Source organism: Nyctereutes procyonoides, unplaced genomic scaffold (assembly GCF_905146905.1).
Source record: "Nyctereutes procyonoides isolate TBG_1078 unplaced genomic scaffold, NYPRO_anot_genome, whole genome shotgun sequence".
Lineage (NCBI taxonomy): Eukaryota > Metazoa > Chordata > Mammalia > Carnivora > Canidae > Nyctereutes > Nyctereutes procyonoides.
Genome location: NW_026575041.1, coordinates 2,330,530 through 2,348,653, shown reverse-complemented (window position 1 = coordinate 2,348,653; position 18,124 = coordinate 2,330,530). Strand labels below are relative to the sequence as shown.

The 18,124-nt window shown below is 51.8% G+C and overlaps 1 protein-coding gene across 2 annotated transcripts in view; it reads right to left on the bottom strand.

The window, feature by feature from the left end:
• ARHGEF17 (Rho guanine nucleotide exchange factor 17) overlaps positions 1-18,124 on the bottom strand; it is a 60,520-nt gene that overhangs the window by 29,331 nt on the left and 13,065 nt on the right. The gene's annotated exons all lie outside the window — the stretch shown is intronic.

Sequence of the window (18,124 nt, the reverse complement as noted above, 5' to 3'; positions counted from 1 at the left end):
GTTCATCAGTGAGACCAAAGTTCTAAAAGAGGGACTTCCCAGGATAGGAATGAAGAGGGCAGGCTCTGAAGCCAGACTGCTTGGGCTCACATCCTGGCTCTACCACTGGCTAGCGATGTGACCTTCAACGAGCCACTTCCCCTCCTGGGGCCTTAGTCTCTTCATCTCTTCTTGTCTGAGACCCCTTCCCTCTTCTTCCCATAGTCTGTCCCTTTGTTGTTGTTTTTTTTTTCCCTTTCTTTTTTTTTAGATTTTATTTATTTATGAGAATACACAGAGAGGAGAGAGAGAGAAGCAGAGACACAGGCAGAGGGAGAAGCAGGCTCCATGCAAAGAGCCCGAGGTGGGACTCGATCCCGGGGCCCCAGGATCACACCCTGGACTGAAGGTGGTGCTAAACCGCTGAGCCACCCAGGCTGCCCTAGTCTGTCCCTTTGTCCGGCCTTCCCAGGACATGGCCTGTCCCCTACAGACCCTCTCTTCCGGAAGGAGTAGTCTCTCAAGGCTCCACGGAGTTCCCAGGCACCATCCAGACCACAGGGCTCCCTTGGGACTGGCTGCTCAGGGTGGGCCCCAGAATTCTGGGGAATGTGCTGGGGAATGGGAAAGAGAGACTGAGGGCCAAAGGAGCCTCCGGTTCTTCCTGCCACAGGAAGGCTGCTGCCCTGCTTAGGTGGAACTGTGTGTAAGTGACACGATGTGTGTCCCATCTGTGTGGACCCACCCGCATTGTCTGTGTATACCTGTCAGTGGTCCGTGACCACACCATGGCACAGCCCATCGGTGGGTGATGGTCCGTGTAGTTCCTTGGCAGAAGTGAATGGTGAAGGCCACTTCAGTAATCATCAAAAGCAGCCATAGCTGTTATTTTCTGAGTGCTCACTGTGTGCCAGGCATGAGCCTCGCACTTTACACCGCTGTTTCATCCACAGAACCACCCAGCTAGATGTGGCGGCTTGTGCTTTTCAAAGAGAGCCACCACAACACCTTCCACACCACGTGCTCTTCTTATAGGGTGGCACTGACACTTTTCCACAGTATGATTAGGTTTATGTCCCCTTCCCCTCGAGACTGGGTGACCTCTGTGACTGCCTCGTTTCACGGAATACAGCAAAAAGGATACTATGTGACATCCAAAGCTAGGCTGTAAAAATGCCATGTACTTCCACCTTGCTCTCTTGGGTCACTCGTTCCTGAAGCCTAGCTGCCGCAGGTCACATGCAGAGGCCATGTGTCGGATCTTCCAGCTGACCACCCAGATAAGGTCCCACCCACGTGCTGGCACACACTGCCAGATCAATGAGGGAGGATGCCTTCAGGGTGACTCCAGCCCAGACGCTATCTGGCTGCAACTGCATGAAAGACTGCATGACAACTACCTAGCTGGGGAAACTCAGGCTTAGAGAGGGAATGAAGCCATAGTCATGGAGTCAGGAAGTAGCAGAACTGGGCTAAGAACCCAGGGTTCCTAATGTCCTAAAGAGAGAAGCGAAGCAAGGGGATGATTTCTGCACAGACCTAGAATTCATCTATTGGCCCAGAGAGGTCCAGCTGGGACCCCCACCTCAGCAGCACTAAAAAAAATCTCACCTTCTAGAAACTGACCCTCATGGCTGACAGGAGGTTCAAGGTGGCAGCTCTCACTCCCTGTGCTGGGAGCTCAGGCCCAATTTCTGGCCGAGGAGCCACACTGGCCACCTCTCAACCCAGAAGAAGCACCTCCACCCATGGCACTCCTGACCCCCTCCTAGACCTCCAGGAAGGCATGCGCCCCCCATACCTTCGGTGGAATCTGACTTTTACTACCAGCTCATGTCAAGTGAGGTGCTGTTTCTCATGTATTATTTCATTTAATCCTCTAAGTTATATATAACTCTTACCCCGATTTTACAGAGTCTCCAAAAACTGAAGCAATATGCCTGCGGTCAAGAAATTGTGGACATTGCAAAACTAGGATTGGCAAAGCTGGGCTTTAACCCCACATAATCATCATATCAGGGAGGCGAGTGACTTCCCCAGGGTCACAGAGCACATAAATGAATCAAGCCAAGTCCAGGACACCTTGACATAGATGGTAATGGGCTGTATTCTCTTCCTTGGATGACTGGCACTAATAGAGATGGAAACAGGAGGAAGGTCCATGTCCACAGCATTCCCCTTCCCCTGCCATAAGGTACACAAAGACAGAGACCAGGACTCTAGGAGGATGGTCAGGCTGGGTCCCTGACTTATACCAAGTGCACAATACATATGTGTCAAATGACTGACTTGCTTCATGACAGCAGAGTCACTCCCCACTCTGGGATTGTTTCTTCCTCTGTAGACAAATGGGGAAGGAAGGAGGGTTCAGGTGGACTCTAAATTCCTCACCATGCTCCCTAAAGGAGGCGTGTAAGTAAGGTCACGGCTGAGATGGCCAGTGGACAGCCTGATCATCCTCCTAGATTTCGGGGGCCAGGATCCAGCCTTCTGGCTAAAGCCAGAACTGCACTTCCACCAGACACCCACAGATGGCAGCAGAGGCCTGCATGGCAGGGCCTGCGGTGCATGTGGTTTGAATTTAACTGGTCTTTTTTCATGTGTTTTTTTTTTTTCCTTTCTTCTCTCTGCCCTCCCCCATCCCTGCTTAATTTCAAGAAGATACAGCTGGACCTTCCATCTTGGGAAGGAAGAGTTTCTTAACATCAAGGATAATGGCCGAAAGCAGGAGGTGGGGGGTAGGGGATGATAGGTGGATAGACCCCAACAGATGTGAAAAATACCTCCTGACCAGCTAATAAGCTCTGAATTTCCTCATCTCTAGGGCCCAAGAGGCTGGGACTGTCATCTCTACCTTTCAGGCAGAGAAACTGAAACCCAGATCTTCTGGGTCCCACTTCTGAGTCTGAGGGGCCAGGTTGGCCCACCCTTGGAGGCCAGGGGTGTGTGGGACAAGGACTCCGTTGGGAATCTGATGAAGCCTTAGAGTAGAATTTGTTCCATCTGGCAACTGTAGCTCCCAGGAAATGCACCCATCCAACCCTGTGCACATTTCTGCCCACAACAGTGGTCTGGCCTGCAGTCCCAGTCCTAGCTCAGAACCTGTGTATGGTCACTTCCCAGAGCCCTCCCGTCCCAACCCTAGAAACTGTCTCATTCAAAATGTCTTAACTGTGCTCGGCATAGAACACTGCCTAGAGATCTGGGCCTATATGGTCTGGGCCCAGCACGGCCACCTTCTAGCTGTTGCAAACATGCCTTCCCTTCAGCCTCGGTTTCCCTGCTTGGAAAATGAGGGTGAACACCTGCTGCACAGTAGATGCTCTGCAAAGGAGGGCTCCCTCCCCTCGCCTCCACCCAGTTCTCCAGCATGCAGGGAGGCTGGGGTGAGGGATCGTGGGAAAGGAAGTTATCCAGTGTCTGTTTCCAGACCCTCCTGCTCCCTCCCTCTCTCGGACCCAGGCACAAGCTGGGGGAGGGGGGGTGGGCTCCATTTGTGTGTGCCTTCGGGGTGGGATGGGGTGTCCTGCCTCTAGAGCGGAAGATGACTCACTGGGCTGTGGGCCAGGCACCCTGGGAAAGGCCAGGCCAGCCTCAGGCCAGAGCCCCAGGGAGCTGAGAGGCAGGGAGGAGGGGGCAGGGCCTGCCAGAGCTGTAGATATAATCCTGGGGGTTCTCAAAGCCTAGCAGACAAAAGAGGCAATCTTCCCCACTTACAATGGTGCCAGAAATTATACTCAAGCCACCAAAGGCCAAGGGAGGCTTGAGGCTTTATCAGCTCCTACCAACCTACTGATACGACCTCTGTTCTAGGTGTGGATGCTGCTGGAACAAGGCAGAGGTGATCCCTCCCCTTTGGAACTTGCAGACTTCAGTATCCATGCCTAGAACAGTCTGGCCCACATAGTAAGTGCTCAGTACATATCTTTGAATCAATGAATGAATGAAAGTAAGTTTCAGTGTTATGACTGTGCACAGCAAGCTTAGAATGCCCATGTTCAGCCTTCCTTATAAAGGAGGGAGCCAGAGAAAGGTGCATTGCTTCTCATTTTATGTATAGGCACCAAGGCTCAAGGCTCGGAGAGGGAAGTGTCTCGAGACTCCCAGGGCAGCAGGCAGTCAGCTGAGGCTAGAACTGGGCCCTTGGGGCTCTTCCACTAAATCTTGTCTAAAGGGGCCTAATCTGCTGGGAGGCATTGTGGCCCCTACCTCCCGTACCCCTACCCTATTCCAAGACCCAGGGGTCACCCCAGGAGAGAGCAAGTTCAATCCATAATTAAGTCATTCTGGACCTTTTTTTTTTATTTTTATTTTATTTTATTTATTTATGATAGGCACACAGTGAGAGAGAGAGAGAGAGGCAGAGACACAGGCAGAGGGAGAAGCAGGCTCCATGCACCGGGAGCCTGACGTGGGATTCGATCCCGGGTCTCCAGGATCGCGCCCTGGGCCAAAGGCAGGCGCTAAACCGCTGCGCCACCCAGGGATCCCAGTCATTCTGGACCTTAAGTGAGCTCTGAGTACCCTGGCCCAACCCATAGCTCCGGGAAGCCCCTCTCATCATGCCAGATAAGCCTAGGGTGGTAGAGAAGCCCAGTGACCGTGAATAAGCACTGCTCAACAATCCTTCCACCCCAGCCTCCAGGGGGCTGGCACTGGGTCTGGGTCATGCTGGTAGAAGTGGTCTCTTCCAATGGCTGACCAGAGGCAGCCTCGACTTCCAAGCCTCACTATTCTGCATCGACAACTAGTGACCAGAACTCATGCCTGGGCAGCCACAGTTGCCTGTGTGCCTGCGCACGCACACACACACGCACACACACACACACACACACACTCACACGCAACAGGATTCACAGCTGCAAGTCAGCCTGAGACAGGCCTAGGCTCCACTGTCCAAAAGCCCCAAGACAAGGACTATCACTTCCAGGAAGCTGTTCTAATATCCCAGATCTGATGACTCCCCTCCTGCTCTGAGCACCTTGGGTTTCTGGAGTTGCAGCCTTGCTCTCCTGATACTGACAGTAAGTGGCATCATCCAGCACTTCAGTTTACAAAATGCTTGTCGAGCCTAATCTCATCAGATTCTCATAGCCATGCGGCGGGGAAACCAAGGCTCAGTGAGGAGTCAAAACTTACTCAGGCTGTCAAGATGAAGGTGGTGAGGCTGGGGCTCGATACCCAACCCCCCACCCCACCTCCGCCTGGCAGTGCAGCAATGGCACAATGATCAGAGTTAATCTCTCAAGGGGTTCCTAAGTGCTGCTTACAGGTTTTTTGTTTGTTTTTTGTTTTTAAATATTTGACTTATTTATTCATGAGAGACACACACAGAGAGAGGCAGAGACACAGGCAAAGGGATAAGCAGGCTCCATGCAGGGAGCCCGATATAGGACTCTATCCCGGGACCCCAGGATCACGCCCTGGGCCAAAGGCAGGAGCTAAACTGCTGAGCCACCCAGGCGTCCCTAATAACAGGTTTTTATTTTAACCTGGAGATGGGCCTCCTTGTTGGGCCCTATTATTACCCTGCTTTACTCAAGAGGAGATGGGCACTGAAGAAGTTAAGGACTGTGCTCAAGGTCTCAGGGTGGCAGGATCTGTGCCCACAGGGTGCCCCAGGGTCAGCATATCGATCTACGTCTATTCCACTGTGCAGGAGAGGGGGGTGCCTTCCCATCCAGGGAACAGCAGCACAGGAGGACAAGGACACTCACACGGCCTTCTTCACAACAGTGGGAAGCGGCCACGAGGCTGTGTGAATCACACACTTACAGAGCTCTTGAAAATGCCATGGAGAAATGTTCAGTTCATATTTACTGAAAAGCAAGAAGCATACATGTGGCACCACCATTATGTCATGAAATATACATACATATATATGCAAGGAGAAAAGCCTGGAAACAAATACACTGCACACCTGAAAGTTAACAGTGGGTCGGGGCCCTGGAAAAAGGAGGGCAAAGCCAGAGAATACATTGCACTAACGGCTGCCCCAACCTCCAGGAGGCCCATATCTGTGCCAGTTTCCTCTATATAATATGGAATATGAAGGGCTTACTTAGCTTAGTGCTTGGAACAGAGCTCTCAATAAACACTGGCTGGTAATGAATAAGCAGAGAACCTCAGAAGGCAGGTGATCTCAGGTTGCCTGGGTGGCACAGTTACTTGGATGTCCGACTCTTGGTTTTGGCTCTGTCATGATCTCAGGGTTGTGGGATCCCTGCCCCGGGTTGGGTTCCCTGCTCTGCTCAGAGTCTGCTTAGGATTCTCTCTCCCTTGCTTTCTGCCCCCCCTCCACTCCCATGCGGGCGTGCGTGCACGCATGCACGCATGCACTCTCTCTAAATAAGTAAATAGGTAGGTCTTAAAAAAAAAAAAAGAAGGCAGGTCATCTCAGAGGCTGAGTGCACTACCCCTCTTCCAGGATAGGCATCCTCTGGCAGTCATTTTTTATAACCCCAGGAACAAGGAGCTCACCCCCTCCAAAGGTATCATGGTAACTCCTTCCACAATGGGGGATGTCTGCTTGGGAGAAAGCCCAAGATGGGCTGGGCCCCTCAGTCCCTAGGCAGCTTTAGCATTGCTCGGTGGTGACCTTAGGAAGGCTCTTCCAACTCCCATTCCAAATCCTCAGTCTTAGACCCTTTCATGGGACGATTCTCCAGGTGTAAGCCTAAATGAGGCTTTCTGGGTGGCTCTCTTGTCCCCAGCCCAGGTGACCACCTTGGTCCCTCCCACTGTGTCTGGGACAACAGAGTAGCAGTTTCTGGCAGCATTTTGTGCCTTTTCCATTTTCTCCTTTGGAAAACAAATGAGAAACCAGCTGGGTCTGATCTCCTCCCTACCCCACCCCCAGCCCCCCTAGTCCCTGAGGGGCGGGAGGCCCTCTCTGCCTCCTCCCTGGACAACAGCCCTGGTGGAGAACCCTGAGAGGAGGGGCCCTGCGAGCTGGCTGTTACCACGGCAATGGCAGCCCTGGAATTTGACCACTGGGGCCTAGGAGTGGGGGTGGGGAGTTGGTACAGGCTGCGTGGGGGCAGGGAGGAGGGTCTGGGCCCAGGAAAGCCAAGAGGAGCAAAAGCAGAGCAGGGGTAGAAGTCCCTCCATGGCCTCAGTTTCCCCATCTGTATAGAGGGAAGAAGCAAGGACCTCAAGCTCTTTCTTCCCATCTCCAATCCATACTCGAATCTGGGTGAGAGCCAGGGATAGCAGAAGCATGCAAGTCCAGTTGTCTCTTTTGATGGATAGTGACCCCAGTGGACAGAGACTGGCCCCAGGTCACACAGCAAGTCCAGGACAGCACCAGGACTAGACCCTGGGAGGGTGGTCTTTCCCTATTTTGCCACTGGAGAGGACAACAATGCCTGCTTCATGGTAGAGGGAAGAGGAGCTCCAGGAATGGCTATGGTTGGGCTGGGCCAGGTCCACTCCTCAGACAACTGACAGTGTGCCTGACCCAGCAACCCTCAGCATTCCTGGACCCAGAGGGCTGGCAAAGGGCCTGCCCCCCACCTCTGCCCACAGTTCCAGGCTGCAGTGGGTATTTTTATTTATTTACTTATTTTTAAATTTTTATTTATTCAATCATAAGAGACAGAGAGAGAGAGAAAGAGAGAGAGAGGCAGAGAGGCAGAGACACAGAGGGAAAAGCAGGCTCCATGCAGGGAGCCGGACGTGGGACTTGATCCCGGGTCCCAGAATCATACCCTGGGCCGAAGGCCGCACCAAACCGCTGAACCACCTGGGCCATCCATGCAGTGGGTATTTTTATTTTATTTTATTTTATTTTATTTTATTTTATTTTATTTTATTTTTTTATTTATTTATTTATTTATTTATTTATTTATTTATTTATCTATTCATGAGAGACAGAGAGAGAGAGAGAGAGAGAGAGAGGCAGAGACACAGGCATTGAGAGAAGTAGGCTCCATGCAGGGAGCCCGGTGTGGGACTTGATCCCGGTACCCCAGTATCATGCCCTGGGCTGAAGGTAGCGCTAAACTGCTGAGCCACCCAGGGATCCCCTGCAGTGGGTATTTTTAAATGGGTGCCTGTCAATTTCTGCCTTCCTGCCTGCCTACTCCAAGAACACAGTGAATTCTGCTGCCAGCCCCAAAACTCCCTCCACTTCAGCCCAGCCTGAATGGGTACTGGACCTATAGCCATCCTCTGTGTCCCCGCCTTCAGAATGGCCCCTGCTTGCCGGCCACCACCTCCCTCACAGTCAGCCCTGGGGTCAGGGTGATATCCAGGGCCCCTTCAGCTATACTCTAGGTATACTTTAGGCCCAGAGAAGGGATAGGACTTGTCCAATGTCACACAGCACAGATGAGTATTTGGGAATGCTATGCCACCAGCCCAGGTCCCCTCTCCGACTCCCCTCACATTTTTTTTTTAATTTTTATTTATTTATGATAGTTACACAGAGAGAGAGAGAGAGGCAGAGACACAGGCAGAGGGAGAAGCAGGCTCCATGCACCGGGAGCCCGACATGGGATTCGATCCCGGGTCTCCAGGATCGTGCCCTGGGCCAAAGGCAGGCGCCAAACCGCTATGCCACCCAGGGATCCCTCCCCTCACATTATACTGGTGTTGCCCCAAGCCCTTCTCACCACCATTGACCTTCAATAGTTATAGCCTCTGGCCTTCATACCCACCCCCAAGATACTCTAGTTCTGGGAAAAAATAGAGTGGGAGCCATAACTCACACTACACACCAGGATAAATTCCAAATGGGTCAAAGCTTTAAATGTAAAACAAAACAAGAAAACATAAAACACCAGAAGAAAACATGGGGAAACGGCTTTATAACCTTGGAGTGGGAAAGGCCTTTCTAACCGTGACTCCAAACATAGAAGTCATAAAATAATAGCTTGATAAATCAGACCACATAAAAACAAAATCTTCTGCATGGCAAAAGTATACCATAAACAAAGTCAAAAATCAAGTGACAAACCCGGAAAAAATATCTACAACTCATAACCCAGACAATAATAAACTCCTTAATATTTGGCATTGATAGGCATTGATAAAACAAAAGGCCAAGAATCCAACAGAAAAAATGGGCAAAGGATACGAACAGTTCATTGAAAAGAGAATCCAAACATCTCTCGGACATGTGGAAAGATGCTCAGTCTTACTCATTGTAAGATAATTACAAATAAAAATACACTGAGATACCATTTCACCTCTCAGATTGGGAAAATATCGCAGGTCCAACTTGGTGAGGCTACAGGGAAACAGGCTCCTTACTATGGTGGTAGACCCCTCGGTAGAGCATCCAAATCAGAATCACATATACTTTACATCTTAGCAATTCGACTCCTAAGAAATTGCTCTAAACATATACCAGCCTCCCATACAAAACAGCCTCGGAACAAGCTTGTTCACTGCAGCACTATTTGTAACAGCAAAAAGCTGAAAATAACCTAAACATCCTTTAATGTGTGGTTAAACACAGACTTGGTAATCAGTGTGATGGGACACCACACAGCACAAGAAAGAAGCTCTTAAAGCACTGATAAGCGAAGATCTTGGAAAAGATCTCACTGAGCAACCCCCTCCACAGTGGACAGCAGGGTGCCCTGGTCTGTGTGGAAAGGGGAGGAAAGATAGTGCATTTGTTGGTATTTGCACATAGAAGGATTCACAAGAATTCACAAGACCTAATAACGGGGTATCCTGGGTGGGCCAGGATAGGTGCTAGGCAGCTTAGTGGGAAGGAGACTTTTTACCCTTTTTGATTTTTCTTTTTCCCCTTTCTTATGCATTTGTTTTAGAGACAGTGTGCACAAAGAGAACAGGGGGAGGGAGAGAGGGAGGGAGAGAGAATCTCAAGCAGACTTCCCACTGAGCATGATCCCACAACCCTGAGATCATGGCCTGAGCTGAAGCCAAGAGTTGGCTGCTTAACCAGCCGAGCTGCCCAGGAGCCCCCGCTTTTTTTATTTTTCTTAACCCCATAAGTATATATTCAAAATACTAAATACATAGTTTGGATTTTTAAAAACTTCACCTCACAACCTGGTATCTGCTGCCTGCTTCAGGCTCCCGTCTCAGCCTTTGCAACCCTCTTCATCCTTCTTCTCATCCATCAAAGGCTTAGCTTGACTCTCTTCTTCAGGAACTGTCCCGTCTATACACTGACTTTCTGGGCTCCCTCAGCCTCTGGGGATCTCCACAGCAGCCCCTGATTAGTCCTGGGCACTGCCCTGTGTTTGCCAGCCAACACACAGAACCAAGTCCCAAGGGGGTTCCTGATGAATGAAAACCAGAAGAAAGGAGGAGGTTGCTCTGGGACCCTGAGTTGGGAGCTTTAGTCTGCTTTCTCCCTTCAGTTACCACTTGGCTTCTCTTGCACAATTCCAGTGCCATCTGTGGTCCCCTCCAGGATACTTTCCCTGAGCCAGAGAAGAAGCTCCTAGCCCTTTCTGCAGAGAACTATCAAATTCCTCCTTTATAGCCCCCATGCCTCCATGCCTCAGGTCAGGCAACCTTGGGGCTACGCTGGGGGTCAAAACTCAGCCAAAGCTTGGAAATGAGTCCCCAGCCTGGATGAGGGACCTGGGGCTGGAACTCACTGGGCTACCCTGGCAGTCCTGCCTCTCTCTGGGCCATAGATAGCGACTACAAAGGGAGGTCAGCCACAGGCAACTTATAGCAGGGTGGGAATTTCTGCCAGTGAGACTCCAACAGGCCCCCAAGCCCATAGAATGCCACCCCACCTCTGCAAAGCCCCTCAGCTCTTTTCCTATGGTAGCTGCCTGGCAGGGGGAGAGGGGATGTTTTGAGCCTCCCTCAGGGAACTCGGCATATCCCTCTCCCTCAAAGATGACTCTAGGGTATTCTTGGTGACCCTATTCACTTCTCTCCATCCTTGGGACCCCTCCTCAGCCAGGCCAGGTCACTACCCTCCCCTTCCAACTTTATGATTTCCCAGTGATCCCCTGTGGTCAGTGGTCCAGCCCAGCCACTGCAGGCATTATCACATTTAAGGTTGACAAAAACCCTATAATAAGTGTCATCATCATCATCATCATAGCCATTTTACAGGTGCATAAACTGAGGCACAGAGGGATTAAGTACTTGCTCATGGTCATACAGTTAAGAGGAAGAGCAGGATTTGAACCTAAGTCATTTGGCTCCAAACTACTCTAACCATTATACCAATGCAGCTGGATGTAGTAGGGTTGAGTGTGAGCACTCAGGCTGACCCCCAACACTCTGGGTGACCCATCTCTTGCTGACACATAAGCATCAAGTCAAATCTCCCCACCTGTATCACACTCTGGCTGCATGATGCTCTGGCCATAGCGATTCCTCCAAACCAACACATTCTTACATACTAGGCCTCAGCACATGCCGGTCCCTGCAAGGTACATCATCCTGTCTTTATGCTTGGAGACTTCTGACTCAACCAATGTTTCCGATGACCAAAGAAGTGGAAGTCTAAGCTGTGTGGCAGGCCAGGAAGGCTGGTGCCTGAGGTGGGCAAAGCTTAGGTCCTAAAGAGCCTTGGACTTGCCAGGTTCAGAGCTCAGGTTTTCTCCTGCCAATATGTGTTCATACTTCCCTTCACTCTGAGCTCTGGGAGAGTCTTCCCAATTCTAACCTAAACCACCTCTCCTCAGTCAGTGATGGAGCTGGGCCAGACATCATGCCCATGCTGGGACTATGGCTAGCTGCTAGCTCCTGCCTCCCTCTGAGCACCTACTGTACCTTCCTGGGCAGCAGCAGTCAGCATCAGGGTCTTCCCACCCTGAAAGGTCATCTTCCTAATTAAGTAGGGCTCAGCCCAGCTCTAAGGGCCCCTGGTAGGCGACATCATCTGCTCACTGGAACCCTAAGGTGGGGTGCTCCATCATCCTGACTCTTTCTGGAGACATAGTCCCAACAGGGTTTGTCCCTGCCCAGGGGTCCCACCTTGGCTGAACTTCTGAGCCTGTTAAGAAGCTGAAAGAGGCCTGTCCTGCTCTCACCCTCTCCACCAGGGCACTTCTGCCCCAAACAGGGATTCTCTCTCTGAGTCCTAGGGGGCTTCATGGAAGTACATGGGGGGAGACAGGATCAACAGGGCAGGTATGTCCCCACTTTCATTTAAGTCAACAAGGTTCCACGCTGACCTGTTTTACATCAGTGTCAAGATTTCTCTAGAAGAAAGGGTTCCACTATTTTTAAGAGTTTGGAAATTACTGCCCTGGGGCCTTCCAGACTTCCCAGAACCCACCTGACTTCTCCAGAACCAGGGAGCTTTCTTTTTTCTTTTCTTTTTTTTTTTTTTTTTAATATTTTATTTATTTATTTAAGAGAGAGACAGAGAGAGAGAGAGTGTGTGTGTGTGTGTGTGTGTGTGTGTGTGTGAAAGAGAGCATGAGCAGGGGGAAGAGGGAGAAGCAGGCTCCCCACTGAGCAGGAAGTGTCATGCGGGGCTCCATCCCAGGACCTTGGAATCAGGACCTGAGCTGAAGGCAGACGGGCTGAGCCACCCAGGTGAGCTGAACCAGGGAGCTTTCATGGCACCCCAGACACACTGGGGCTTTTCCATCACAGGTCTCTACTTTCCTGGTTCTCTCTGATTGAAAGGCCTGGCCCCATTTCTGCCAGTCAATCCCGCTTGTTCTTCAAGGCTCCAGCCATACGAGCGAGCCTCCTTCACCCTCACCCACTTTGGCCTCCTTCTGATCCCCAGTTCTCAGATGGGGCTCCCACCTCGTCCTGGGGCAGAAACCTCTGTTTGTCGTATAGCCCATGTACTAACCCTGCACAGAAGGTACCAGTGGGCGACAGCGGAGCTCAATTTTAAAGGTTACTCTTGAAAAAATAAATAAATAAATAAATAAAATAAAGGTTACTCTTGGCACTCCAAACCCATTACCCAGGCTGATTCCAGAGTTAATTACTCAGGGCTAATTAGAAAAGCTAGGAGCAGCTGTGTAGGCAGCTCAGCTACCCCACCAGTGATGGTGAGCATCTGGGTCCTCCCCCTGGGAACGAGGTCCTGCTCCAGGCAGAAAGTGACCTGAGGCCCTCTCCCCATTCACCTGGCTCTAGCATCCACTGCACAACCCAGGCCCACACGTTGGGCACTTGGAGGTTTCAGTGCAGGGATGAGCTGCTCTGTCTGCATATCCCCAGATGGATAATGACTATTTAGAGTGCTTGTTAAGGTGACATCTGGCTGTTCCTATCTTTTCCAACTTTGCCGTCATCAAAGCTTGCTCCAGGGAAGGTGTGAGAGGTTCTCAGGCTGGGTCCTCACTTCTGGTAACTGCACAGATGTCTCTGTGACTACAGAAGTCTGCTGGGGATTGAAAAGAAATGTGTGTGTGTGTGTGTGTGTGTGTACATGCCTGCATGTTATGTACCTCAGGCTTTGCCACGCTGGGTTTATACTATAGTCAACATACCCCATGACATGTGAATTGTTGGTGTGTGTAACTCCCTTCCAACCTGCCAGACTTCCAACCTTCTGGGTTTTGCCAAGACTCCTCTCTGCACTTCCACCCCCAGCTTGTGGCCCAATGCTGGGGGTTTCTTTGCCACCCATGGCCCAGGTGGGCCACATGCAAGGTGGCCTGATGACTGAGGGGAGGAGGCCACAGTGCTGCCTGAGTTCCAAGAGTTAAATTCGTGGGACAGGGCTCAGGGCTAGGGGCCCAGAGGGAGACTGGGGGTGGTGGGGAGGCGGCCTGGGCTGGCTGTGGGTCCGGGCCTCTCTGGGCTCTTTGTCCAAATATGGAAGGTTTTTTTGTCTCCATTTGAGTCACGCCGCCGGCCATGGCCCAAGAGATCTGCTTTCCAGATACTGCAGGCGGGACGCGCCAGCGCTGCCTGGCCTGCCCCTACCCACCCCTCCTTCCCTTGCCTGTGGTTCATCTCAGCACCCTTCCAACATAGAGCTTTCTCTCAAGCAAGGAGCCCAGCACCCACTTCAGCTGTACTCCAGCACCAAGAGAAACATCTCTGGGCAATGGTAGGGGGAAATACTCATTCCCTCTGCCTGCCCATCACCACCTCTTGCACCTCAACGGCCCCTCATATTCAAGTGAGCCATTCAACTAGGATTTACTGAGCAGCCACTGTGTGCTAGTTCCTGGGACTGGGACTGTGGACCACAAATCCAGTGGGTTTCCTATGTCCAAACAGGAATCTACTCTCTCCTCCCTCGTACCTCCTTGGTGATGGCACTACCACCCATCCAGGCAGTCTTGAAAGCCAGGAGCCTGAGTGATGTTTATAGATCCTGGGACTAGAGTGCCTGGATTTCAACTCCAATTCCCCACTTAGGTTCCCTAACCCAGGCGAACTACTTTATCATGCTTTTCCTCAGGCTCCTCATCCAGAAACAGGTATGACTATACCTCCCCACAACTGGTTGTGAGATTAAATGAGTGAATGCACGGAAAGTGCTTAGACCAGTGCCTGGCATACAGGGAGAGCTTGACAAGCTTTGCTATCACTACTTGTGAGGCCCCCACCCCTCACACCATATTCAGTTAAGCACTATGGGCCAGACCTCCTAAGACTTTCTGTCTACTTCCTCCTTGAAAGAGCTGGAACTGTGCTCTTCTCTTGACTTCTCTGCTACATTAGGACCAAATTCACCCCTACAGCCTTGGAGTGAGGCCAGCCTAGGTTCTAATACCACCCCCCCCCCCTTCTGAGCTCTGCGATCTAAGCTTGGAACCTCACCTTCACTGGGCCTCAGTGTCTAGTTCCCACCCCACCCCCAATTGGTACTGGCTTGGGACAGTATCCTTTGCCCATCTGCCAGCTCTCACCTGCCTGGGTACTCAGGCCTGTGATCTCCAGGACAGAGCCCACACAGGGCTGGACACGGGTGGTGGGAAGAGCTCCGAGTAGCCTGGGAACTCCCCAAGGACAGGGCCCAGCTCTCCTCCTCCTGCCTTCCCCACTCCCTCCACGTTATTTATTTAATAAATGTGTTTTGATGCCCTGTGTGCCAGGAACAGGAGGGCTTGGCAAGGGTGGAGCCACCTGACAAGAACCATGCACCAGGTCATGGGGTGAAACAGGGGCCCCATTCACATCTCCACACCTCAGGACCTTGAGGTCTCTCATACCCCTCCCCTGCTCCCACCCCCCTCCTACCCCAGAGAGGGGCTGGGATCAGCTGCCAGTGGTTGGGGGGGTGGTTCCTGACACTCAGGCTAGGATGCCAAGGAGACACCTCCCTATACAAGGCCCTTTTCTGAAGGCCTGGTCCTGGCCACGAGCCTCTGTCTGGCTCTGCCAGAGGCAGGGAGATACAGAGAAATGAGACGGCCAGAAGGAGCGAGGCTGGGGGAGGAGGGCAAGGAGGACAGAGGAGGGAGAAGAAAGCACAGAGCCCCAGTGAGGTAAAGGCCTGGTGTGAGTGAGGAGACCAGAAGTGGAGGAGGAGGGGGCTATCCTAAGCCCAGGCCCTGGGTCCAGGTGAAGAGGTGCGACGGTCAGGATAAGGGCTTGCCTCACCCCCCTCCTCCTCCAGCTCCTCCTCCCCTTCTAGCCTTGGGGCCGGGCCCAGGACTATTTTTAGCCAGAGCTGAATTTAGCTGTTCCCTCGGAAATTCCTCACCCGCCCCAGGCAACGCCCCCGCTGGCCTTGGGGAGAAGCCTGAAAGCTCTGGTCCAGGAGGAGGAGAGAAGAAGAGGACCGGGGTGCAGCAAGGAGCTGGAAGGGAACTTAGACAACTGATGAGGAAAGAGGTTCAGATCAGGCCCCAAATCTGAGTTACTCCTTCCCTACAGCCTGCCCTATTCTCCTCCAGGAAGGCCTCCAGGACTGCCACATAACAGCACTTGTCTTAGGGTCTATGGCACAAATATTACAAGGATATTTTGTCTCTGACTATAGGACCCACTGCAAGCACTGCTAGCAAGATGGCCTGCCTGTCCACCTACCAGTCACTCTACCCCCAGCTCCTAAGGGTCTGCACAAGTCCAGAGCTTTCCTGGACTCTGCATATCTGGGATTCCCACTTCACAGATGGGGAGACTGAGGCTGAGTAACTGGTCTCGGGTCACAGCTAGCAAGGCAGCACAGGCCTGCTCCTTCCATACTCCCCATGCTCCCTACCCAGGTGCCTCCCAGAAGGAGTGGAATTGGGGGTATAGCCTGGAGCTCTGCTCTTCTCTGATGACCCCACTGAGAAGCAGGCACTTCTGCTAGAGCAGGAGGCACTAAAGTTAGACAGGAAGCATATGAGGCACAAAGGTAGGGACCTGAGCTTCCTCAGAGGCCCCTTCCCCTTTTAGAAATGCAGTGGAAGGGACGCCTGTGTGGCTCAGTGGTTGGGCATCTGCCTTCAGCTCAGGGCATGATCCCAGAGTCCTGGCATGGAGTCCCACATCAGGCTCTGTGCAGGGAGCCTGCTTCTCCCTCTGCCTGTGTCTCTGCCTCTTTCTCTGTGTCTCTCATGAATAAATGAAAGGAAGAAAGGAAGGAAGGAAGGAAGAAAGGGAGAAAGAAAGAAAGAAAGAAAGAAAGAAAGAAAGAAAGAAAGAAAAGAAAAGAAAGAAGAAAGAAAGAAAGAAAGAAAGAAAGAAAGAAAGAAAGAAGAAAGAACAAAAGAAGAAAGAAAGAAAGAAAGAAAGAAAGAAAGAAAGAAAGAAAGAAAGAAAGGAAGGAAGGAACATTCTGCCCTGAGGCAGGGGAATGACTCAGATGACCCTGCATTCTGTCCTAATGCCATACTGTCCAAGTGAAATAAGGGAGGTGGGTCCCACTCCCCTTGTTCTAGCTTCTGATAGGGCCATGAGCCAAAATTTAAATTGTCAGACTTTACATCCAAATTATCTCCCTAGTAAGTCCTTTTTTCTCCATCCCTGCATCACCAGTACCCTTTAGCTCAGGCTTCTCCTTGCTTGCTTTCTCCAGTCAACAACCAGAGGATGTTTTCTAATGTGTCCATCTGGCACTGGCACTGTTCCTCCTCACCTTCTAACCTTCCATGGCTCCTCACTGCCCACAGGACAAAGCTCAGGCCATTTAATTTGGCAGTTTAGGCCTTCAACCTGGTTTCTGCACACAGCCTTGCCCTGTGTGCTCTGGTCAAACAGACACTTCTCTGCAGACATACATCAAAGCTTCATTTTCCTGCTTGGTTCAGTCCAATTCCCTCAAAGGCCAAGTGACCCATGCCATCTCCCCTCTCAGGAATTCCCCGTGGACCCTGATATGCAGCAGTCCACATGTGGGGCTGGAACAGCAGTGAGGAGCACAGGGCAGATTTCTGGGCCTAGGCCTTGGGCAAGACCCCTCCCCTTGCCGGTCCTCAGTTTCCCCTCTGAAAAATGCCAGGGTAAGGGATGGTTAGAAGACACAGCTGGTTTCTAAAGATCTTTCCAGGTGGACCTCCTGGATTGAGGGCACTATCCCTTTTCTTCCTCCTCCTGCCTCCTGGGCTGCCAAGAAGTTGGACATCTCACCTCATCTGCCCCATGCTGGGGAGACAGGGAGAGACAGAGGGGGGACAGTGAGGAACCAGGAGTGAGACTTCAGTGACACAGGCAGCCAAAAAAGATGGAGTCAGTAGGACTTTTTTGGGGGAAGGGTCCTTTCCTGTCTTTCCATCTGTTCCCTTCCACATCTGCTCCTTGACCTCCAGTGCCCTGTCCTGGGAAAGGACTGGATGTTTGTCTAAGGGGGCTCAGGGGGAGGGGTCTCAGCAGTCCCAGGAGGCCGCGCTGTGGGGCTGGCTGGCAGCCAGGACACCCCGCCTCCCTCCCTCCCTCCCTCCCTCCGGCGCCTCCCTCCCTCCTGCTCTGTGCTGCTCTGGGGCAGGGCCTGCTCACCCCCTGGGAACCAATAAACAGGAAACAGACACCAACCTGGCGCTAGCTCCCTCAGCCTGGCCCCCTCCAACGCAGTCCCCCTACTGGCCCAGGACCTGCCCCGCCTCTCCTTGGCCCCGGCGTCTCAGAACCAAGAAGTAACCATCTCAAATGCCCGAGCAGAATCAAGCTAAGAGGTATGGACTCCTGGAAAAAAACAGAATCCTTCTTCCTGAAACCACAAGATTCTACACTCTGAACTGGCAATCTCAAATGTACATGCTCTTAAAGTAGCCACCGTTCTGAGAGCTTCTAAACCTGGGGTCCTGGGCTGATGGGGCAGGACACTGAGGCTCAAAGCGAAGAT